The following is a 24,717-nucleotide window of genomic DNA, read 5'->3' on the forward strand; positions in this document are numbered from 1 at the left end:
TGAACGGGCATACCACTCCATTGACACAGGTAATGCTCACCCAATTAGGGTCCACCCTTACCGGGTGTCTCCTCAAGCTAAAACTGCTATAGAACGGGAGATCCAGGATATGTTACAGCTGGGTGTAATCCGCCCCTCTGAAAGTGCATGGGCATCTCCAGTGGTTCTAGTTCCCAAACCAGATGGGGAAATACGTTTTTGCGTGGACTACCGTAAGCTAAATGCTGTAACTCGCCCAGACAACTATCCAATGCCACGCACTGATGAACTATTAGAGAAACTGGGACGGGCCCAGTTCATCTCTACCTTGGACTTAACCAAGGGGTACTGGCAGGTACCGCTAGATGAATCTGCCAAGGAAAGGTCAGCCTTCATCACACATCTCGGGCTGTATGAATTTAATGTACTCCCTTTCGGGCTGCGAAATGCACCCGCCACTTTCCAAAGACTTGTAGATGGTCTCCTAGCGGGATTAGGAGAATATGCAGTCGCCTACCTTGACGATGTGGCCATATTTTCGGATTCCTGGGCAGACCACCTGGAACATCTACAAAAAGACCTTGAGCGCATAAGGGAGGCAGGACTAACTGTTAAGGCTAAGAAGTGTCAAATAGGCCTAAACAGAGTGACTTACCTTGGACACCAGGTGGGTCAAGGAACTATCAGCCCCCTACAGGCCAAAGTGGATGCTATCCAAAAGTGGCCTGTCCCAAAGTCAAAGAAACAGGTTCAATCCTTCTTAGGCTTGGCCGGTTATTACAGACGATTTGTACCGCACTACAGCCAAATCGCTGCCCCACTGACAGACCTAACCAAAAAGAAACAGCCAAATGCTGTTCAGTGGACCGGAAAGTGTCAGAAGGCCTTTAACAAGCTTAAAGCGACACTCATGTCTGACCCTGTACTAAGGGCCCCAGACTTTGACAAACCGTTCCTAGTAACCACAGATGCATCCGAGCGTGGTGTGGGAGCAGTTTTAATGCAGAAAGGACCTGATCAAGAATTCCACCCTGTAGTGTTTCTCAGCAAAAAACTGTCTGAGAGGGAAAGCAACTGGTCAGTCACTGAAAAAGAATGTTATGCCATTGTCTACGCTCTGGAAAAGCTACGCCCATATGTTTGGGGACGGTGTTTCCACCTACAAACCGACCATGCTGCACTAAAGTGGCTTCACACCGTCAAAGAAACTAACAAAAAACTTCTTCGGTGGAGTTTAGCTCTCCAAGATTTTGATTTCGACATCCAACACATCTCAGGAGCTTCTAACAAAGTGGCTGATGCACTCTCCCGTGAAAGTTTCCCAGAATCAACTGGTTAAAATCGTCCTTGAGATGTGGAAAATATTGTTAGTCTTTATGTACTTGGTAGTATATTTAGAGATGCATGTGTCTTATTAACTCTGTTTTCCTAGAGCTCCAGGAAGAAATCCCAGCCAGTGTTTCACCCTAGCTGAGATTTGGGGGGCGTGTCATAAATATAAAGGGAAGGGTAAACCCCTTTGAAATCCCTCCTGGCCAGGGGAAAGCTCCTCTCACCTGTAAAGGGTTAAGAAGCTAAAGGTAACCTCGCTGGCACCTGACCAAAATGACCAATGAGGAGACAAGATACTTTCAAAAGCTGGGAGGAGGGAGAGAAACAAAGGGTCTGTGTCTGTCTGTAGTCGTCTTGGCCGGGGACAGAACAGGAATGGAGTCTTAGAACTTTTAGTAAGTAATCTAGCTAGGTATGTGTTAGATTATGATTTCTTTAAATGGCTGAGAAAAGAATTGTGCTGAATAGAATAACTACTTCTGTCTGTGTATCTTTTTTGTAACTTAAGGTTTTGCCTAGAGGGGTTCTCTCTGTTTTTGAATCTAATTACCCTGTAAGATATCTACCATCCTGATTTTACAGGGGGGATTTCTTTATTTCTATTTACTTCTATTTTTTATTAAAAGTCTTCTTGTAAAACACTGAATGCTTTTTCATTGTTCTCAGATCCAAGGGTTTGGGTCTGTGGTCACCTATGCAAATTGGTGAGGCTTTTTATCCAACATTTCCCAGGAAAGGGGGGGTGCAAATGTTGGGAGGATTGTTCATTATTCTTAAGATCCAAGGGTCTGGGTCTGTAGTCACCTAGGCAAATTGGTGAGGCTTTTTACCAAACCTTGTCCAGGAAGTGGGGTGCAAGGTTTTGGGAAGTATTTTGGGGGGAAGGACGCGTCCAAACAGCTCTTCCCCAGTAACCAGTATTAGTTTGGTGGTGGTAGCGGCCAGTCCAAGGTTTAATATTTTGTACCTTGGGGAAGTTTTGACCTAAGCTGGTAAAGATAAGCTTAGGAGGTTTTTCATGCAGGTCCCCACATCTGTACCCTAGAGTTCAGAGTGGGGGAGGAACCGTGACAGAGTACAACAAATAAATCAATTTTTTTAATTAAAAAAATCATCAGTGAACCCATCCATCCATGGGGCATTGTATTTGAGGGGCATTATTTAACTAGTTCCATCTAAATATAACTCTTCCATATATAGTTTTTTTTCCTTCTTTTTTAATTTAAAGACGCAGATGTGCAGCTTCATGTAAGCTGTGCTGGTGCAAGATTGGAGGAAGGTCTGGGTGTAAAGGCAGATTTAAGCCACCTGAGTCCCAGTCTAACAGTGGAAGAATCACAAAATTCTACCCCAAAACAGGTAAAGGACAAGAGGGCCAAGACCTGAGGTGTTTGCTTTCAGAGAGACCAGAAGGGAGGCAGAGGTGCTGCTATGTAGCCATAACAAGCTGCAGTGATTGGTCAACATCACACAAGGGTTCCCCAACACAAGGAATCTTTAGGGGGGCTAGTTAAGCTGAATACAGCCAAGGATCTGGCTCCAAATGCTTGTGGCCCCAGTCTTGCAAACACTTATGCATATGCTTAACTTTATGAATGTGAGTGCTCCCATTAATGTCAGTGAAGTAACACACAGGATTAATTCCAATCAATGTTTATTTTTCTGTAGTAACTATGGGCCTCATCCAAACCACTGAGGTCAATAGTAGGCTTTCCAGTTGTTTTAATTTGGCAATGGCTCAGGCCCTATAGTGTGATGTCAGGATATCACATGTATATCTTTGTCTTTTCTTTAATTTCTCAAATATTTTCACACACTAAACCCTGATTTTTACCCTGCAGATATTTCATATAGTAACTTTTTCCAGCTGTAATTTGACATGGCATCATGTTTAGTAGGCACTGTTGGCTACTGCTTCAGCTTTTGAGGCAGGCTTGGTAGGAGACTCATAGACTTGAAGGCCAGAAGGGACCATCACAATTATCTAGTCTGCCCTCCTGGAATTTCCCTGTGCAGAAAGTCATACCTTGGTCTTTGTTTCTCTTCTTACAGACAAAAACTTCCTGTACATCACTTAGACTGCAGATTTAAAATAAATGTTTTATTAGTTTTACCAGGTTCTGTGAGATCTCTGAGCATGAACAAAATCAGTATGTTGGTGACACGTGGGACATTTTCAGTCTACATTTATCTAAGAACCACAGGAAGATTCTGTGGGCTGCCTTGTCTCCACAGTCTAGCCTTAGGACATTCCTACTTCTTTTCTCTGATGTGATTCTGAATGTTATATTTGAGTATACAGGAGTTTTCAGCTAGTGAAGGTATGTGATGGCAGCAGAAATTACATTTTGCCTATTTGCATCAGTCCTCTCCTATGAAAGCACAAGTTTAGTGCTGTACAATGGAAAACAGATTCCACAGTGAAAACTTCTTTTTGCTGAGGCTATAAATAATCATCATGCAGTTTCCACAGTATGCATCCGATGAAGTGAGCTGTAACTCACGAAAGCTCATGCTCAAATAAATTGATTAGTCTCTAAGGTGCCACAAGTACTCCTTTTCTTTTTGCGAATACAGACTAACACGGCTGTTACTCTGAAACCTGACATCAAAAAGAGTAAGAAGTGATTTCCTCCATGATCACCAGATAGCCACATGATTTAGTTTTATTCTGAACTTGGGTATCACATATTCCCATGGAGCTGTATGCTGTGAAATGAAGAAAAGTTCAGTAATTTGGATGAACAAGTGTCTCAAAAGGCTATTTTAAAAAAAAACTCCCAACAACAGAAAGCCTACAAGAAATGGATTAGCAAGAAAGCTACCTGTAAGTGCATGGAAAAAATGAAAAATGCCAAAAGCTAAGCAAAGCTGGATCGTGTAAAGGAAATTAAAACCAATAGTAAAATGTTATTTAGACATATAAGGAAAGAAGTAGTGGGACCTCTAAGCATTGAGGATGGGGTGGAGATTAAGATAATCTAGGTAGGCCCCCACACCTAAGTGAATACTTGGACTTGCTTTTTAATAAGGATAATGAGGATACTGGGGGCAGTTGCCAGGTGGCTAATTAGAACCGAGATACAGAACTAGAAATTACCGCATGTGAAGTAGAAACCATATTCAGACATCTTAATGGGACCAAATTGGGGTTCCAGATAATCTCTATTCAAGATTATTATAGGAACTGGCACAAGAAATGACAAGACCAATTAGAAGGATTTTTAATGAATCAGTAAACTTGGGGGTCATGCCCTATGACTGGAGAATTGCAAATTTAGTATCTATGGGTATGTCTACACTACTAAATTAGGTCGATTTTATAGAAGTCGATTTTTAGAAATTGATTTTATACAGGCGATTGCGTATGTCCCCACTAAATGCATTAAGTCGGCAGAGTGTGTCCTCATGTTAGCCGACGGCCAAGGATGTTTGGTGAGGTGCCAGCTATGCCCGTTTATACCATCTGTGACTTTAACCGCTAGGACGCACTGTCCCTTCGCGGCGGGCAGCCCGGGCTAGGCTGACGGATGCCCCAAGGTCCTAACCACCCGTGACTTTAACTGCTAGAACTCAGAGCTCCTTCGCAGCGGGCAGTCAATACTGACTGACAGGTGCCCCAATGGCAGCACTAAGAGCCTCTCCACACCCGTGACTTTAAGTGCTAGAGCTCAGAGCTCCTTCGCAGCGGGCAGCCAGGATTGACTGACAGGTGCCCCAAGAGTTTGCCCCGTGGAGGCGGCACAACTCAACGCTAGGCTCTTAGTACTCTCACCTAATGGCCAGGCTTTAGAGCCAAAATGGCTGAGGTTCTTTAATTGTGTTGGCTGCTTTACAGTAAACCAGAGAAAACAAGTCAGGCTTATGCACAAATGGTTACCAAAATTTATTAAGCTAGATTCTAATCATGTGGTTACAAAATTGCTAGTGCCTACTTATTTAAATGTAGAGATGTTACACACACAAAGAAGTTACAAAACTGAAGCCACAATCCCAAAGAAAGAAAACAAAGTATAGAGCTCTATTTCAAAATATATGTACACTAAAGGTAGGAGATCAGGTGTGGGTGCTTCTTACCCTCCTTGCATCTCTCGATTCCAGTGGTGCCAAGCCGGGATCGGTCACTCAATTCCGCGGAAAGACGAATAAGGGACAAGGCGTAGGGACCCTCTTAGCTGCAGAAGCCTTGGGAGGCTGTCACTTATCTGACCAGCAGATAGATAGTGAAAAGCACTCAAAAATCATGGTGCTGTAGGTCCCCTACTTATACCTCTGTACTCCTTTATTCTCTTTCTCCTTTCTTATGCCAAATTGAGGCTGGTCTGTCGGGGTGACGCCAGCTTTCGCAAGAGTAGTTTACACTTGCAAGGGAGAGAAACAATAAGTTTCGACTACTGGACATTTCTTTTATCAGGGTAAATATTTTCCCACCTAGGATGTTGGTGTGTGTGCATCACGCTATTTAGTAGGGGCTAAGAGCCATGTCTGTCACAGGGCCTCTGCCTGCTGTGAGCTTAATCGTCGTATCTGTTCCCAGAGGCACATTGTAGCAGCACACCTGTGCTTTCACAGCTTCAAAGGCTGTGCTGGAATATATGTTAAGTGCCCTGTTCCGGCTTCCTCCTGTGTTTCCAGCAATGCTGGTCGGGGGTGGGGCTGGCTGGCTGGCTACACCTCACTACCATGGCTAACATCTATTTACAGAGTGGTGCACTGTGGGTAGCTATCCCACAGTTCCAGCAGTCTCTGCTGCCCATTAGAATTCTGGGTTAAGTTCCCAATGCCTGATGAGGCAAAACCATTGTTGCGGGTGGTTTCGGGTACATGTCGTCAGTTGCCCCTCCCTCCGTGAAAACAACTGCAGACAATCGTTTTGCATCTTTTTTCCTGGGTTACCTGTGCAGACGCCATACCACGGCAAGCATGGAGCCTGCTCAGCTCACCGTCACCTCTGCTGTTGTAAGCATTGAAAACACCTCGCGCATTATGCTGGAGTATATACAGAACTGGGCTAAGAGATGCCAGCACAAGGAGGATTTTGATGAGGACATGGAAACAGATGTTCCTGAAAGCATGGGCTGTGGCAATTGGGACATCATGGCGGCAGTGGGGCTGGTTGATATAGTGGAATGCTGATTCTGGGACTGACAAACAAGCAGAGACTGGTGGGACCGCACAGTGTTGCAGGTATGGGACGATTCACAGTGGCTGCGAAACTTTCACATGCATAAGGCCACTTTAATGGAACTCTGTGAGTTGCTTTCCCCCACCCTGAAGCACAGAAATATCAAGATGAGAGCTGCCCTGACACTGAGAAGCGAGGGGCGATAGACCTGTGGAAGCTTGCAACGCCTGACTGCTACCGGTCAGTCGGGAATCATTTTGGAGTGGGCAAGTCTACTGTGGAGGCTGCTGTGATCCAAATAGCCAATGCAATCATTGACATTCTGTTATCAAGGGTAGTGACTCTGGGAAATGTGCAGGTCATAGTGGATGGCTTTGCTGCAATGGGTTTCCCTAACTGTGGTGGGGCAATAGACAGAACGCATATCCCCATCTTGGCACGGACCACCTTGCCAACCAGTCTGTGAACAGCAAGGGGTACTTCTCAATGGTGCTGCAAGCACTGGTGGATCACAAGGGACATTTCACCAACATCAACATGGGATGGCTGGGAAAGGTGCATGGTGCTCGCATATTTAGGAACTCTGGGCTGTTCAAGCAGCTGCAAGAAGGGACTTACTTCCCAGACCAGAAAATTACCGTTGGGGATGTTGAAATGCCAATAGTTATCCTTGGGGACCCAGCCTACCCCTTGCTTCCATGGCTCATGAAGCCTTACGCAGGCAGCCTGGACAGTAGTAAGGAGCAGTTCAACTATAGGCTGAGCAAGTGCAGAATGGTGGTAGAATGTTCCTTTGGACATTTAAAAGCTCGCTGGTGCTGTTTGCTGACTAGATCAGACCTCAGCGCAACCAACATTCCCACTGAATAATCTTAGAATATCAGGGTTAGAAGGGACCTCAGGAGATCAGCTAGTCCAACCCCGTGCTCAAAGCAGGACCAATCCCCAATTTTTGCCCCAGATCCCTAAATGGTCCCCTCAAGGATTGAACTCACAACCCTAAGTTTAGCAGGCCAATGCTCAAACCACTGAGCTATCCCTCCCTGCAATTGTTATTGCTGCTTGCTGTGTGCTTCATAATATCTGAGAGAATAAGGGGAAGATGTTTATGGTGGGGTGGGAGGTTGAGGCAAATAGCCTGGTGTCCGATTTTGAGCACCCAGACACCGGGGCAATTAGAAGAGCACAGCAAGACGCACTGCACATCAGAGAGGCTTTGAAAGTCAGTTTCATGACTGGCCAGGCTTCGGTGTGACTGTTGTGTGTGTTTCTCCTTGATGCAAAGCCCCCCTCCCTTTGTTGATTTTAATTCCCTGTAAGCCAACCACCCTTCCCTGTTCGAAATAAAGTAACTATTGTTTTGAAACCATGCTTTCTTTCTCTCTTTCTTTTAAAAAAAAAAAGAGATAATGTACAAGGTAGCCTGGGTGGGGTGCGGGAGGAGGGAAGGACAATGACACATTGTTTATTGTAGCCACACTACAAATCAAACTGTTCGAATGACAGCCTTCTGTTGCTTAGGCCATCCTCTCGAGTGGAGTGGCTGGGTGCCTGGAGCCTCCCCTGTCCCCACATTCTTGGGCATCTCAGTGAAGCGGATATGGAACTTGGGAAGGAGGGCATGTGGTTATACAGTGGATGCAGCGGGGGTCTGTGCTCTTGTTGGCTTTCCTGCAGCTCCAACAGACACTTCATCATGTCCGTTTGCTCCCCCAACAGATGCTTTATCATGTCCATTTGCTCCCCCATTAGCCTCAGCATCGTGTCCTGCCTCCGCTCTTCGCACTCACTTAATTCTTTCCTGGTCTCTGCCACTGAATGCCTCCATGCATTAAGCTGTGCCCTATCAGTGCGGAAAGACTACATGAGCTCAGAAAACATGCCATCGCGAGTGCATTTTTTTTGCCTTCTAATCTCTGATAACCTCTGGGCTGGAGATGATAGTGGGAGCGTAGAAACATTTGCACCTGGGGGGAGATAAAAAGGGAGAGTAAAATTTAAGGGAGAGTAAAATTTAAGAAATTTAAAATTTCTGAGAACAAAAGGAGACTCTTTCACAGTGAATCAAGCAATTCACAGCAGACAGCACTTGTGCTTTAGGTACAAGGTTGCATTTTGCCTTTTATATTGAGCGCCTGTCGGTATGGTGACACATCACACACGGCTGGGCAACAGAATTCGGTTTCCAGTCAGCCATGGTAAGCCTTTTGGTACGCGGGGTTGGCTTCTTATGCCTTCATAACATGTGGGAATGGTTTCAAACTGCAGCGCCCTCCTTTCCCAGAGCAAGCGATGGGTTGGGCTTCACATTTAAAAGGAGGGGCTGTGGTTTTCGGGTGGATGTGCAGCACACACCTACCCCCATCCCACCACGTGGCTATTCTCTGGGATGATCCCTTCACCCCTCCCCCCCACCATGTGGCTATCCTCTGGGATGATCCCTTTTAGCCAAGCGCAAACAGCCCAGTATGAATGGGGTCCTTTTACTGTTCCCTTACAAAAATTCCCCTATTTCAACCAGGTGACCATGAATAATATCACTCTACTGAGGCTAACACAGAAAGATATAGACCGAATGTTGCTTGAATGCGACCAAAACCCAGGACCATTCACTGCCATGCTTTGTGCTGCAATGATTGCAGAATACTTGCTACTGGCTTGGCGTGGTAAAGTGTCCTATCGTGGAGGACGAAATAAGGCAGCCCTCCCCAGAAACTCTGCTTTCAGAGTACCTCCAGGAGAGCATTGTACCTGAGCAACCTGATCTTTCTTTAAGATTACTGTATTTCCTTTGTCTAGAAAATCAGCTGATCTAATCTACCTGGATTTCAGTAAAGCATTTGATACAGTTCCACATGGGAAATTATTAATTAAATTGGAGAAGATGGGGATTAATGCAAGAATTTAAGGGTGGGTAAGGAACTGGGTAAGGGGGAGACTACAACAGGTCATGCTGAAAGGTGAACTATCAGGGGGAAGAGACGTTACTAGTGGAGTTCCTCAAGTATCTGTCTTGGGAGTAAACTTATTTAACATTTTTATTAATGATCTTGGCATGAAAAGTGGGAGTGTGCTAATAACATTTGAAGATTAGACAAAATTGGGAGTTATTGTTCATACAAAGGAGGACCGTAATATCATACAGACCTCAAAATCTTGGGTAATAGAAATTAGATGATATTTAAGAGTGCAGACTCATGCACTTCGGGACTAGCAACAATAATTTTTGTTATAAGCTGGGGACATATCAATTGGAAGCAACAGAGGAGGAGAAAGACCTGGGTGTATTGGCTGATCACAGGATGACTATGAGCCACCAATGTCATGTGGCCATGAAAAAAGGCTAATGCAATCCTAGGATGCTTTTTTTTGCTTACATCTGCAGCATGGGGCACAGATCACATGCTGGTTTGAACCAGAGTAAATGGTAACTTCTCTGTCACTTGACATCTTTAAATCAAGATTTGAAGACTTCAGTAACTCAGCCAGAGGTTATGGGCCTACTACAGGAGCAGGTGGGTGAGATTCTGTGGAGATAGAGTTTAATTTTATCCCCAAACTAGCAATGACAGGGTTGTGTTTTTGGGAAAAAAGTGAAAAGCTTCCTGCATTTTGTTATGCTTCTTGTGATTTAGTGTAAACCTCCAGTTGTCATTCTAGGTTATGATGTGTCACTATCTCCTCTTGCTGGTATATATAACTGTTGAATGGTTTCAGAGTAGCAGCCATGTTAGTCTGTATTCGCAAAAAGAAAAGGAGGACTTGTGGCACCTTAGAGACGAACACATTTATTTGAGCATAAGCTTTCTGAAGTGAGCTGTAGCTCACGAAAGCTTATGCTCAAATAAATTTGTTAATAACGGTTGAATGTAAATATTGTTGCTGATAAAAAATACTGTTACATTTATGTTGCCCTATAGTACTCTTTTTGCTCAAAATAACTTGTGTATTACAATTTTCTTTTGTAATATTAGTCTGTTGCTGTAATGAAGCTCTCACAGTGAGTTGTGATTGGCTACTTTGCATTGTTGTAATTGTTCTTTTTGAATAATAGTTTTTTGACTTTATTACTGCAATGAACCATACTTATGAAGATTCCTTAAAGTTCTGAGGCAGCAATACTGCATTACTGTTTCCCCCCTTGCAAGTGAAGTTTATTTTTCCCTACTATTTCATTATTATAATTTGTTGAACAAGAAGTTCTTCTGTTGTTGTTATAATAATAAAGAGACGGTTTAGGGGTAACTTGGTTACAGTCTATAAGTGCCTACCTAGTAAACAAATATTTGATCATGGGCTCTTTAATTATCAGAGAAAGGTGTAACAGAAGCCAATGGCTGGAAGCTGAAGCTAAACTTATTCAGACTGGGAACAGGTGGACATTGTTAACAGAGAGGGTAATTAACCACTGGAACAATTTACCAAGGGTGATGGGGGATTGTCCATCGCTGGCAATTTTAAAATCAAGATTGGATGTTTTTCTAAAAGATATACTCTAAGTGTTATTTTGATGAAGTTCTATGGCTTATTCAAGAGGTCAGAATAGATAACAACAATGGTCCCTTCTGGCCTTGGAATCTGTTATTTGAATATTGTTTGAAATGCATGAGAGATGAGCCCTAACCAAAAGCCCAGAGACCAATAAACTCACCATTTGCTGAATCTGGACTTTAAGGCTGGCTCCTCTCTAGTTCATAGGCTGAACCAAAACTCTGGAGCCATGTATTCTTGGACATTACTTATATAAATTACCTTATTTTTATCTCGACTGTTACATCAGGGAGGATCCCAAAGAACTTTGCAGACTTGAATGAAAACAAGCTACAATATAGAGACCATTCAAAAAATAGTGTTTATGTAACTTTAAGGCTGAGATACCAAAAGTCAGGAAATCCAGCAGTGAGGATGAAATCTGTAGTTCCATCCCTTAAAAGGAGGTGAGTGGTGGGCATATGGGCAGTGGGCGGAGCCCCCTTTTGGGGAGGCTAGCTGCCGACTCCACCCCTTCCGCCCGTGCCCCCACTCCCTGGCAGCCGGAGCCCTGAGACTCCCTGCGCCCCCTGTGGCTGGAGCCAAAAGCCCCCCACCCAGAGAAGACCCAAGCACCTCCCCCCGCACCTAGCCAGAGGAGCTCTGGGCCAGCTGAAGCCCCAAGTCCTACCACCTTTCTGGAGGAGCCCTCTCATCCCCTCCCCAGAGCCAAGCCACCCAGATATGTTTTTCATTATTATTTGGACTTCTGTTATGTCAAAGCATTTTTAAATTTACTTCAGAATTGTTATACAGACAACCACTTTTACCAAAAAAAAAAAAAAAAAAAAAGAAAAACCCAAAAGAAACAATAAGAAAAAAGACAAGAATGTGCAAAGCACCTTATTCATGTTTCTCTTCTGTTAGGTCCAATAAAGAATAGAGATAACTGTGCATTATTTTTATTATTGAGTGTGTTCAGACTTGTCCTGACTTTTAAGTCTGAATGTACACTGCCAAACAAGCGATCTTTGAAGAAAATTAGTTCATTAGTTTAAACATTCATAACTTTAATAATGGAATGAGGTGGAATTTGAGGTGCTACCTAGTTTGAGTTAGGATTAACTTTATATGATTTATTCTGCAGAACTGCCTAGATATTGTGTTTGAGGTGGCCTAATGGGATGGGAGCCCCAAACTCCCTAGTTCTGTTCTTATCTCCTCTCTTGATGGGTGTAGTATTTTCAAATCTCCATCATCTTTGTTTTACAGCCTATTTTTTTCATATTTCCCAAAGCCTGTTTTAATCATTATAATCTATTATAAATCAAGGGTCTTATTGAAAAGTCCAGCTGTTTAAATTATTCCCTTAAATTATTCTGTAACAGAGTGCCTGGGTACACTGATAAAGTAGGTTAGTAGGAGCTGGAACCATGGAGGGAGCTGAGTTTTGCTGACTTGCTGTGGCAGGTGCAGCTTGTTAACTCACACTGACTATAGGAATAGGCCTCTCATCAGATGATTTTAGTCTATGCTAATCTCAGGGAACAGTTAAACTTGCAAAACAGGTTTGATGGCTGTTCTGTTATGACTGTGGTAACTCATTAAAGCTGGATCTCAAGAAAAGGGTGAGTTCTGAGTGTACACATCTGCCGTTTTGGAACATGGTGGATATGCTACTTGCTCATATGCAAACACTTGAAAAAAGAAAGTATTTCTACTTTTAGGAAAATGTATTTTTTGTTACTCTTGTAACTCAAATAATTGCAAGGGATTTTGCTCAAAATTTCATCTTTGAACAGGGACCAAATATGGAAATTTCCACCCCAAACTGAATGAGTGTGTGTGTATGTGAGAGAGAAAATTACAATGGACAATTTGTTGTACCCTTCCTATAATAGTAGCTACTGGCAACTGCTAGAGCCACAACTTTCATTTAGTCAGTCTACAGTGCAAGCACAGTTATCCAAATGTCACTTACCTGAGCTTCCTCAATACACAAATGCATATCCTACTCACAGCCGGGATGTGTCCCCAGGCTTTGCTAAGGCTTATGATGACCTTGTTTCTTGTGACTCATGGAAGCTGGGTACAGCAGAGTCTGATGAGAGGAGTGAGCAGTAAGAGAGTCCAGAAGAAGAGTAAAGCAATTCAGTTAAAAGCTTTCGTTAAATCTAGTTAGTACCACAAACCCAGCTGGGGCTCCCACTCAGGCCTGGTCTACAGTATGCGGTTATTTCAGAATTAGCCGAGTTACCTCGAAATAAAACTGGTTCCGTCCACATGACCAAACCAGTTTTTTCGATTTAAAGGGCTCTTTACTCTGATTTCTGTACTCCACCTCGACAAGTGGAGTAGCGCTAAAATCAAGATCGCAGTTCCTGGTTACAGGTACTGTGGACGCAATTTGACAATATTGGCCTCTGGGAGCTATCCCAGAATGCACCCTTGTGACTGCTCTGGACAACACTCTGAACTCTGATGCACTAGCCAGGTAGGTAGTAAAAGCCCTGGGAACTTTTGAATTTCCTGTTTGGTCACCATCAGCACAAGTGACCATCAGCACAGTCCACCATCAGAGGCGACCATGCAGAGTCCACCATCAAAGGCTCCCATGCAGAGCCCACCATCTCAAGAGACCACGCAGTCCCGGATTCGCAGATGAGCTCCAGCATGGTCCGAACGGGAGGTACTGGATCTCATTGCATGTTGGGGAGACGAATCTGTTATGGCAGAACTATGTTCCAATAAAAGGAACACAAATACAAATGCTAAAGTCTCTAGGGCCATGACGGAAAGAGGCTACTCCAGAGACACAGAACAGTGTCATACAAAAATCAAGGAGCTTAGGCAAGCGTACCAAAAAGCCAGGGAGGCGAACGGGCACTCTGGGTCACTTCTACCATGAGCTGCATGCAATTATGGGGGGGCGATGACACCACTACCCCACCACCATCCATGGACACCTGCAAGGGGGGAGTAGCATGGAGCGAGGAGGATGAGTTTTTGGAGGATGAAGAGGAGGAGGACAGTGCACAGGCGGCAAGTGGGGAATCTGTTTTCCCCCCTAGCCAGGAACTATTCTTAACGCTGGAGCCAATAGCATCCCCCTACTCCCAAAGCATGCTCCCGGATCATGACCCAGGAGAAGGCACTTCTGGTGAGTGAGAGCTTGATCGGAGCCACGCGATGGGGGGTGGGGGGAAACCCAGCTGAGCTGGGCTGTTTGTGTTTAGTTTAAAGGGCTCATCCCTGCTCAGAGCTTCATCGGAGCCCTGCGGGGTGTGTGTGTGTGTGTGTGTGGGGAGGGTGTTGTGTGAAGCAATCATCCCAGAGAGCCTGCAGGCTGCCTGCAAGCTGAATTCCGTTGCCTGGCCATTGCCTGCAAGCTGAATTCTGTTGCCTGGCTGCATATGATGTCTTACTCACACCAAAGTGGCAGGCACTTCAGTATAAGAGGCAAAATGAGACCTTGTACAGAAAGAACATGTGCTGTGTACTATGAATTGCCTGTTTCACTGAGAAGCAGTGTCCCCTTTGTTCTCTAAAATGTATCTTTTAAAATACTACCCTCCCTTTTTCTGCTCCTGCAGCAGGGGCAAATGTTTCAATGCGACCCCTATCTACTCCGTCCTAGAGGCTGGTCCAGATTAGAAGGCGGAAAAAATGAACTTGCGACGACATGTTTGCTGAGCTCATGCAGTCCTCCCGCACTGATAGGGCCCAGTTGAATGCATGGAGGCAAACAATTGCAGAGTCGCGTAAAGCGTTACATGAATACGAAGAGAGGAGGGACGTGCGCAATGAGAGCAGGCAGGATGCTATGGTTAAGCTCATGGGAGAGCAAACTGACATGTATGGTGTATGGTGAAACATGGCTGTATGGTGGATCTAATGCGAGAAAGGCAGCAAGACCACAGACTGCCACTGCAGCCCCTGAATAACTGCCCTCCCTCCTGCCCAAGTTCCATAGCCTTCTCACCCAGACGCCCAAGAACACGGGGAGGGAGGCTACGGGGACCCACACAGTCAACCCTAGAGGATTGCACAAGCAGCAGAAAGCTGGCATATCCTAAATTTTGATTTGGTTTCTGGACTTGTCCTTCCCTCCTCCTCCACCCCCCTAACCCTATGACCCCCCCCATCTAGCTTCTGATTTCTCTCAAAGTTTTGTGCAACAAATAGTAAAGAAAGGTTTTTAAACAATTGTGACATTATTTCCTTTCATATATATAATAGGGGGCAGGTAACTTTAAGAGAAACAAACACAACTCTCACACCGTACCCTGGCTAGTCATGAAACTGGCTTTCAAAGCTTCTCTGATGTGCAGCATGCCCTGCTATGCTTTTCTAATCGCCCTGTTGTCTGGCTGTGTGAAACTGGCCGCCAGGTGAGTTGCCTCAACCTCCCACCCCGCCATAAATGTCTCCCCCTTACTATCACACATATTGTGGAGCACACAACAAGCAGCAATTACAATTGGAATATTGGTTTCGCTGAGATCTAACTGAGTCAGTAAACTGCGCCAGCGTGCTTTCAAACATACAAATGCACATTCTACCACCATTCTGCACTTGCTCAGCCTATAGTTGAACAGCTCCTGACTACTGTCCAGGGTGCCTGTGTATGGCTTCATGAGCCACGGCATTAAGGAGTAGGCTGGGTCCCCGAGGATAACTATAGGCATTTCAACATCCCCAACAGTAATTTTCTGGTCTGGGAAGTAAGTTCCTTCCTGCAGTTATTCTAACAGATCAGAGTTCCTGAAGATGCGAACGTCATGCACCTTTCCTGGCCATCCCATGTTGATGTCAGTGAAATGTCCCTTGTGATCCACCAGTGCTTGCAGCACTATTGAAAAGTACCCCTTGCGGTTTACATACTGGCTGCCCTGGAGTTCCAGTGCCAAGATAGTGATATGTGTTCCATCTATCTCCCCGCCACAGTTAGGGAACCTCAGCACATTAAAGCCATCCACAATGATCTGCACATTTCCCCAAGTCACTACCCTTAATAGCAGCTGGTCAATGATTGCGTTGGCTACTTGCAGCACAGCAGCCCCCACAGTTGATTTCCCCACTCCAAACTGATTCCCGACTGACCGGTAGCTGTCGGGCATTTCAAGCTTCCACAGGGCTATGGCCACTCGCTTCTCAACTGTGAGGGCTGCTCTCATTTTGGTGTCTTTGCGCTTTAGGACAGGGGACAGCAAGTCACAAAGTTCCATGAAAGTGGCCTTATGCATATGAAAGTTTCTCAGCCACTGGGAATCATCCCATACCTGCAACACTATGCAGTCCCACCAGTCTGTGCTTGTTTCCCGGGCCCAGAATCAGCGTTCTACAGCATGGACCTGGCCCAACAGCACCATGATCTCCCAATCGCCACATGCCGTGCTGTCTGTGTCCATGTCTTCATCAGTATAGTAATTGTGCTGCCGTCGCTTCCTCGCCCGGTTTTTGCTGGTACTGCACATATTGCTGGATAATGCGCGAGGTATTTACAATGGTGAAAACTGCAGCGGAGATCTGATCGGGCTCCATGGCTGTGGCGCCTGCAAGGGTAATCCTGGAAAAAGGGTGCAAAACGTAGGAGAGCAGAGTGGCGGCGGAAGCTGTGCTGTTTGGTTCACAGTAGCCGAACAACAGTGGAAAATGGTTGTCTTCTGTGGCTTTCACAGAGCTGGGAGCCCAGGACAGACAACATGGAGGAGCTCGGAAGTGTGGCAATAGCGGGAGAGCAGAGTTGGCGGTGGAAGCTGTGCTGCTTGGTTCACGATGGCTGAGCTGAGTTGAGTTGGAGAGGTGGATTCATAGTAGCAGGAGAGCAGCGGTGCACCATCTGCTGAAAGCAGTATGGCGTCTGCACACCAAAAAGGCGTGAAACGATTGTCTGCCGTAACTTTCTGATGACACGCACCGAGAAACACCCGCGAGAATGTTTTTGCCCCATCATGCACTGGGAGCTTAACTCAGAATTCCAGTGGGTGGCGGGGACTGCGGGAACTGTGGGATAGCTATCAACAGTGCACCGCTCTGACATTCGATGCAAGCCTTGGTACTGTGGATGCAATCTGCCGAATTCACACGCTTTAGTGGGGACACAGAAGACCGAATGTATAAAATAGCTTCCGAAAATTCGAATAGGATAATTTCGAAATAATTTCATACTGTAGACGTATCCTCACTCTATCAGCAATCCTTCCAGTTCCCTCCCAGAACCCATCTTGTCTGGCTCAGCAGTCCTAGAATTCACAAGGTAAACAGACCTTCCTTTATTCTAAAAGATTTTTGTAAACAAAGTTAAGGTTTAATGGCTCTTTCTGTTGTTAATGATGATGACAACTTTCTCAAGTTTCTAATTCTAGTTCTGATTATGATGACTCTTTTAATTTTTCTGTAAATCTTTGTGTAATCCCATCTTCTGTGGTTTTGATATAATAGGAATTATGCCTAAGTACTGCTCTTTCAGTATCACATTGTCGTTCTTTACTGGTCAGAATCAGCCCCGTTGGTTTTTGGTATATAAAAAACTGAAATGCTTTTAAAAAAAGGAAGTCGTGATGCTGTTGACCCTTACCCATGCATATGGGCACCAGGACCCTATCGGAACCAGATTTGATAGAGTCAGACTTTAAAAATCCAGATGAATACATTTAAATAGTACATTTGAAGATCATTCCCCCTGTTAACTCATTTGCCTAAACTTGACTTCAGGCTGGATTTAGAGTTTCCATTATTCCCTTATATGATGTGGGTGTTTATACCCTTACCTGGTAAGTGGAGGAGGAGTTAATAGGCTTAATAGAAAGGGGAAGGAAAATACCTTTAGTACCCTGAAGTGGTTTTACAAACTGTAAGCCCTGGGAGGGAGGGACTGACTACTGGGGTCTCATTAAGAAACCCATCTTTTTAACAGGAAGACTTTATACCAGAGAGAGAATCCCTTGCTCTCAGAGAACAGTATACTCTGTTTGCATCCAGGTCTGAGATGATGTGCTGTTTTTGGACTCTGACTGTGATGGTGGCATTCTCTAGAGAGCAAGGGACACTTTGTATGCAATTGAAATTTGTCTAGGAACTGTAGCAGTGATGTGCCTGGGAGCTGGGAACTCTGAAGCTGAGGGGTGCTTGTAAAGTGGGGCTGTCACGTCTGAGATCACTTGGTCTCAAATGTTTTTATTTGCTATGGGAGTATTTGCCCTTGCATATCTTTAATTTTAAACCAAATTAAGTTGATCTCCTTGTATAAGTACTTAACTAATCCACATATTATGGATTCTAGCCCTTTCAGCCTTGCCTTGTATATAAGGAAGTAAATAATGTTTTACATAAACTATTATTCTATTTCATTACCTTCCCTGCCCCCTGGCATATATCCAGGGCCCTCATCTTTAATAGCAGGATAGTACTGCTCCAGGAGGCATATCATTAAAGCTTAGGCAATCAGTTGGCACTGACGGTACAAATTAAGCTAGATTCCAATACCCTTAACCTTGGGAAACCGAGCGCATTCCCTTCCCTGAAGAACGTCTCCTGGGTATTTCCCAAAGTTGCCCTCATCCCTGCTCTCTTTAAATAGCAGTGGGAAAAAAAATAAGGTTGTAAAATAGATACCCCAAATGCTGCAGATGTATGTTAAGTTTACCAACAGAGTATAATTAATCTTGAATGTATTTTGCTACCTTGCCGAAGATAAAAAAGCCTTCTTTCATCATAATGCAGTTAATATTTTGTAAAGACTCAGAAGAGGAAATGTATTGAAAGAAGGCTAATTTTGCTATTATTGGGAATGCTTTTAGAAGAAAATCCAATGTCCTGAATCCTGTAACAATTTCTGGTGTTGCTCAGTATCTTTAAGGGAAGCTTTTAAAACTGTTTTTGTTAAGTGGGTTTTTTTTATTACATTTTGGTTAAGCTAATGCAGATAATAGTGTTCAGACTTTTAAAATACTGATGATAAATAGCCTAGGTCTCTGGAGTAATCTGTCTTGCTTTGTTTAACCTGATCAGATGAAAACCAGAAGAAAATTTCATAATTATTTTGAGGGATGTCTGTTATTCCTTTACTCCCTATTTGCAACAATATAGCTGAAATAGTTATTTTACAAAATCACGATTTGTAAATTAGTTACAGTTTTCTGGCCATATGGCATTGCATTTTTGTGTGTGATGTACTTGGTTGCAGCCCCATCTTCTCCTGTCTTTGAATTCCCTTTAAGAAAGAAAAGGCTTGTTTAATTAGGGTCTAAAGTTTCAATGATAAAACTTACTTTTATATTCTTGTCTTACTAAAGAGGCTAATGAGTAGACAAGGACAGACACGGCATAGAATTATGCATTTTGGCATGTGACTCACCAGTTGCTAAAGATAATCATGCACTGTTCACTGCCTCTTTATTCAGTCACCTCGTTGCTCACCCTCTCGCTCATTCCTCAGTCAGTCAGCTAGAGAGCTTAAAATTGATCATTTTTACCTGCAGTTGATCCCACCATAAGTGATTATAGGAGAATTGCAGGTGCCATTTGTAAACTGTAGATACAGGTTACTAGATTATCATCTTTCTGCATCCTTTAAGACAAACACTATCCTCGTTGGTGCAGTGAAGGAGAAGGATACTGTTATTTCACTTGTATTTTTTGCTGAAGAAATCCAGACAGCCAGGACCATGGGGTGTCTGGATAGGAGTGTATGGGTTGTGGGTGTATGGTGTAGTATATTAGTGCAGTGGCTCTCAACCTTTCCAGACTACTGTACACCCTTCAGGAGTTTGATTTGTCTTGCGTAACCAAGTTTCACCTCACTTAAAAAATACTTGCTTACAAAATCAGACATAAAAATACAAAAATGTCACAGCACACTATTACTAAACAATTGCTTACTTTCTCATTGTTACCATATAATTAAAAAATCAACTGAAATATAAATATTGTACTTCTATTTCAGAGTATAGTAAATAGAGCAATGTAAACAAGTCATTGTATGTATGAAAATTTAGTTTGTACTGATTTCGCTAGTGCTTTTTATGTAGCCTGTTGTAAAACTAGGTAAATATCTAGATGAGCTGATTTCATTTGTTGACTATCCCACATGTGCGCACACACTTGTCTGTGGTCCTCTCTTGTGTTGGTAAGTTCCCTTTTAATAGTCTTTTTTTGAAAAAAACAAACAAACAAAAAAAACAACCCCAAAAACCAGATGAATCTTGAATAAATACTATACAAATCTAAATTTCTTGTTGGCACTTTGCCAGTAATGAACCACTCAACCTCTTCTCACAATTTATGAATTCAGCAGAAAACTCAAGTGAAATATAGCTTGATATTCTCTCTAGGGCCATCAATTATTAGTCTATATGTAAATATCAAGTACTTTCACAGCAAGTAATGCTACTTTAAATGAAGCCTCACAAACAGAGGAGCATTTCACTACTGAATGCTCTACATAAAAGCCCTGAATATTTTGGATAAAATAGTGAAAGAGAAATATCACACTAGCAATCACCAAAGACTCTATCTAGATGGAGTTCTACTTCATCTATTCTGCTGTACATACTAGAACAAAAGGCTGTTGGATGATGTGGAAGTTGAAGGGATAACGTTAAGCACCTAAACATTAAACTATAAGAGATCTTTCTCTCTTTTGCTATCATATGCTTATTTGATTATTCACATCAGGCTTCCAGAACAATATCTTTCTACACAGATTTTTTTTTTTAAAAGTGAGCCATAATTATGAACTCCTTGTGAAAACATTGTTACAAGTTTTGTAAAGGAGACAAGTCTTTATTAAATTGTAGTCTACATGCTAAAGCATTATATTCAGGTTATTATTCCTCAGGAATTTTAATTTCAACATTTCATATTACAATAAATTATTGAAAAATACAGATTAAGTTATAATGCACTGGTGTCTATTAGATGAGCTTGTATAAGGCCTGTGATATTCCTCATTTTTTTCTCTCTTTTTAAGTGGTCCAGCAAGACATCCTCAGTATGAATCAATCAGATTTTAGGTGATAAAATTCTGAGTCACCTTGCTGCTGCTTTAAATCCATTTCCTAAGCCTCTCTCAAATTTCTTTGGCAGCTCCTCAGCTTGAATATGGGACCATGGAGATATTTAAGTCTTTATCTATCATAGTAGGCAGCTGTCTTAATTGAATCACCTTGTGGTCGTGTGAAAAATTTGGTGCTCTACTTCATTGCTTGGGTGAATGAATACTTCTTGTCTTGGATATTCTTTGTGATTTGATTAATCTTCTCCTAGGTTTCTACATGGGCAAGCTCTCCTCTTTGTGCAGTCATTGTGTTTGTGCAGGGGGAGATAGAGACCAGACAGAATGAACGTGTTCACATTTTATTTTGTACTGTGTCTGTATAAACTAAATAAACCGTTTAGAATGTAGCAAACAGGTGGACATAGGCACGACATTGTAAAAAGAAAATATGAATTTGCTGTCGCTGGATGTGAGATTCTATCAGTACTTGCTCAAACCAGTCAGAATGCAAGAATGAGCTATGCAAGCTTCTCTTACACATCTCTGCCAGTGCACTGAAATCCTTACCTGAAGCACCAGCCAATCTTTTATGGGCAAGTACTAATTACTCAGAGTTTTGCCAGATGCTGTAGTGATTTTGTGATCTAGGCAAGCATCCCATTTCCTGACCATTGTTACAATTTTTGGTCCCAGTACCAGCACATGGTCACTTGTCTGTTTCAAGTTGTTAGCACCTGTTAGTAAAGATTAAGCTTTTAGTCCTGTTTAATATATGAACTATTCTCCCCAAATCCTAATGGTATTAGTGGAGAGTTTGTTTGAATTCTAAGGCCTAGAGCATTGGCTCCTAACCCATGAGTGAGTGAGTATTCAGGAATTTCATCGGATTGTGTGCTAGGCTGTATCTAATTATCTTGTGGGGAAAATAGATGTGTAGGGAATAGAATCATAGATGTGTAGGGAATAGAATCATAGAATATCAGGGTTGGAAGGGACCCCAGAAGGTCATCTAGTCCAACCCCCTGCTCCAAGCAGGACCAATTCCCAGTTAAATCATCCCAGCCAGGGCTTTGTCAAGCCTGACCTTAAAAACCTCTAAGGAAGGAGATTCTACCACCTCCCTAGGTAACGCATTCCAGTGTTTCACCACCCTCCTAGTGAAAAAGTTTTTCCTAATATCCAACCTAAACCTCCCCCACTGCAACTTGAGACCATTACTCCTCATTCTGTCATCTGCTACCATTGAGAACAGTCTAGAGCCATCCTCTTTGGAACCCCCTTTCAGGTAGTTGAAAGCAGCTACCAAATCCCCCCTCATTCTTCTCTTCTGCAGACTAAACAATCCCAGCTCCCTCAGCCTCTCCTCATAAGTCATGTGTTCCAGACCCCTAATCATTTTTGTTGCCCTTCGCTGGACTCTCTCCAATTTCTCCACATCCTTCTTGTAGTGTGGGGCCCAAAACTGGACACAGTACTCCAGATGAGGCCTCACCAATGTCGAATAGAGGGGAACGATCACGTCCCTTGATCTGCTCGCTATGCCCCTACTTATACATCCCAAAACGCCATTGGCCTTCTTGGCAACAAGGGCACACTGCTGGCTCAGTTTGAGGGGAAAAGACCCCTCAAACTGATAAAGTGTTTTTCAGAAGTATAGTATAAACAAGACTGGGTGATAAGAGGTACTTGTTGTTGCAATTTTTTTCTGCAATGCTTTTAACTCCATAAAAACTGCTGGTTATCACAGCTGTCAGGAATGATGACAGGATTAGAGATTCCTCATCAATTGGGTAAACTGAAGAAATTCCATCTGTTAGAAAAACAGAACACAAGGTAAATTTTTAGCCATGGGAAAGTATTTTTCCCTTGAAAAAGTTTTGTTTGTCTCACAAAAGACCTATAAGAAGACTGAGCTTTTGGGAATTAGGTAGGGATTGCGAACTGTCGCCATCTCACCAGTTATAGGGGAGAAAGACACAGAGGCCAGGTCTCTTCCTTACACCATGAGTGGAAATGTATCTATTCTTTCTGTATTCTGGATAATGCTGTACTAATCTCACATGGTTAATCTTTTATTAAATAATCCCATTTGAGCCTGTTATTAGACAATCTCAGAACATTGTTAACTTTAAGTATACAACAAAGTGGACCCAATTCCTGGGTCCACAAGCTTCCACATCAACTGGGTGTGGGTATAAGCTTGTTACTGTTTCTAGCTCTGGTATATAGGACACACTCCCAGACTCAAATCATTTATCTGATGTCTTTCCTTTGGGATCTGGAATGCCAATGCCTTGGCACCATAAAACCTGAAATCAGTGCTTGAGCTTCCCAAGACCTCTGGTTGCTTACACACGTGTGCCTAGAACTCCCCATAGACAACAGACACTCTGGACTTCTACCTGATCCTGTTTGAGGATAATGTGGCAGGCAAGGAAGGAACATAGACTCAGCAAAGGAATTTGTTAACCACAAGCAATGTACTCTTAAAAAGTACTTGAGAGTTGCACATCACTGAAATAAAAATCCTGAGATGTGTCCTCTCCTAGTCTGATCTCATCCTTCCTATGAGTCCAAGATTTGTAAGTGTTTCTGGCTGGAAAAAAAGTCCAGCCTGCCCTTTGTCTCTTGCAAGGCCTCCTTACATTTTGTGATTGCTGGCCCCCGGCAGTAAATAAGGCATTTCCAGGCTTATGCAATCACAGTGTCACACACAGTTTCCCACTTCTTGAGACCCTTTGGTAGTTTCCCATCTTTCACAAAAGGAAAAGCTCTTTTCTGCATCTCCAAAGCTCTCTCTACCTCTACCATGCCTCTTGTCCATCTGTTCCATACAACCATCAATCTTTATGTATTATCTGCAAAAACAGCACTAGCAAAAACAGCACTAGCGTGGATAATTTCTGAAGCATTGGCTTTGGCATAAAAAGTGCCTTCAGTTCACAGTAAGATAAAACTGCATAAGAGCTGTCATTCAGACATCTTCCTGAGTTTGTGACCTCCTGTCTTCCTTAGGCTAAAATGGTAGGTGGTCGTAGTATTAAGTTTTTCAAGATCGCTCTAAGATCTGTATCTTGGTATCTTCCAAAATTAAAATTGAAACCTGTCATATAGGTTTCTGCTGGTGGAGACAAGATGGTTTAGGAGATTGTCCCCATCTCCAATCTTTGATAATAAGTCATTGGTCTGATTTCTCATTTAAAATTGTTACTAGCAAAATGATTGGTTTTGGAAAACCAAGAACTGACTTTATATGAATCTTGGTGCTTAATGAAAAACGGAATTCACTTTTATTCTGTGTGTTGTCTTTTTTGGGGTGGATTGTCTGGTAACTGCGGGAGCACAAGATGGGAGAGAATGCTCAGTTAGCTCTCCTTTGTACACCTGCAAAGCAGCTGGGTGCAGAAAGAGCCATGAATTCTCTTGAGTTCAAGACTATTTCAGTAGAGTAAAGGAGTACCTGTGGCACCTTAGAGACTAACAAATTTATTTGAGCATAAACTTTCGTGAGCTACAGCTCAGCTTATGCTCAAATAAATTGGTTAGTCTCTAAGGTGCCACAAGTCCTCCTTTTCTTTTTGTGAATACAGACTAACACAGCTGCTACTCTGAAACCTTTCAGTAGAGTGGTGCTGCCAGCCCTAGCTTCTTTTTAAAGATGGAGGAGGAGTGGACAAAGGCACTGCCTTTTCCAAGTAAATGTAGTTGGCTTTATTGGCTGACTTTCCCTTTCACTTGAGAAGCATTGTAGTTGACTCATGGGTGTCCCTCTCTATTATCTTCTGCCACTAATGAAATTTGATTTAATTTT

At 43.1% G+C, this 24,717-nt stretch overlaps 1 long non-coding RNA gene across 1 annotated transcript in view; it reads left to right on the top strand.

The window, feature by feature from the left end:
* LOC311523712 overlaps positions 1 to 6,346 on the top strand; it is a 56,535-nt gene extending 50,189 nt beyond the window's left edge. Inside the window, exon 3 of the long non-coding RNA XR_014712410.1 lies at positions 6,216 to 6,346. This is a non-coding gene — a long non-coding RNA (uncharacterized lncRNA). The remainder of the gene's footprint in view (positions 1 to 6,215) is intronic.
* Positions 6,347 to 24,717: the final 18,371 nt, after the last annotated feature.

Source organism: Lepidochelys olivacea (genome assembly GCF_965140295.1).
Source record: "Lepidochelys olivacea isolate rLepOli2 genome assembly, chromosome: 7".
In the NCBI taxonomy this organism is placed as follows: domain Eukaryota; kingdom Metazoa; phylum Chordata; order Testudines; family Cheloniidae; genus Lepidochelys; species Lepidochelys olivacea.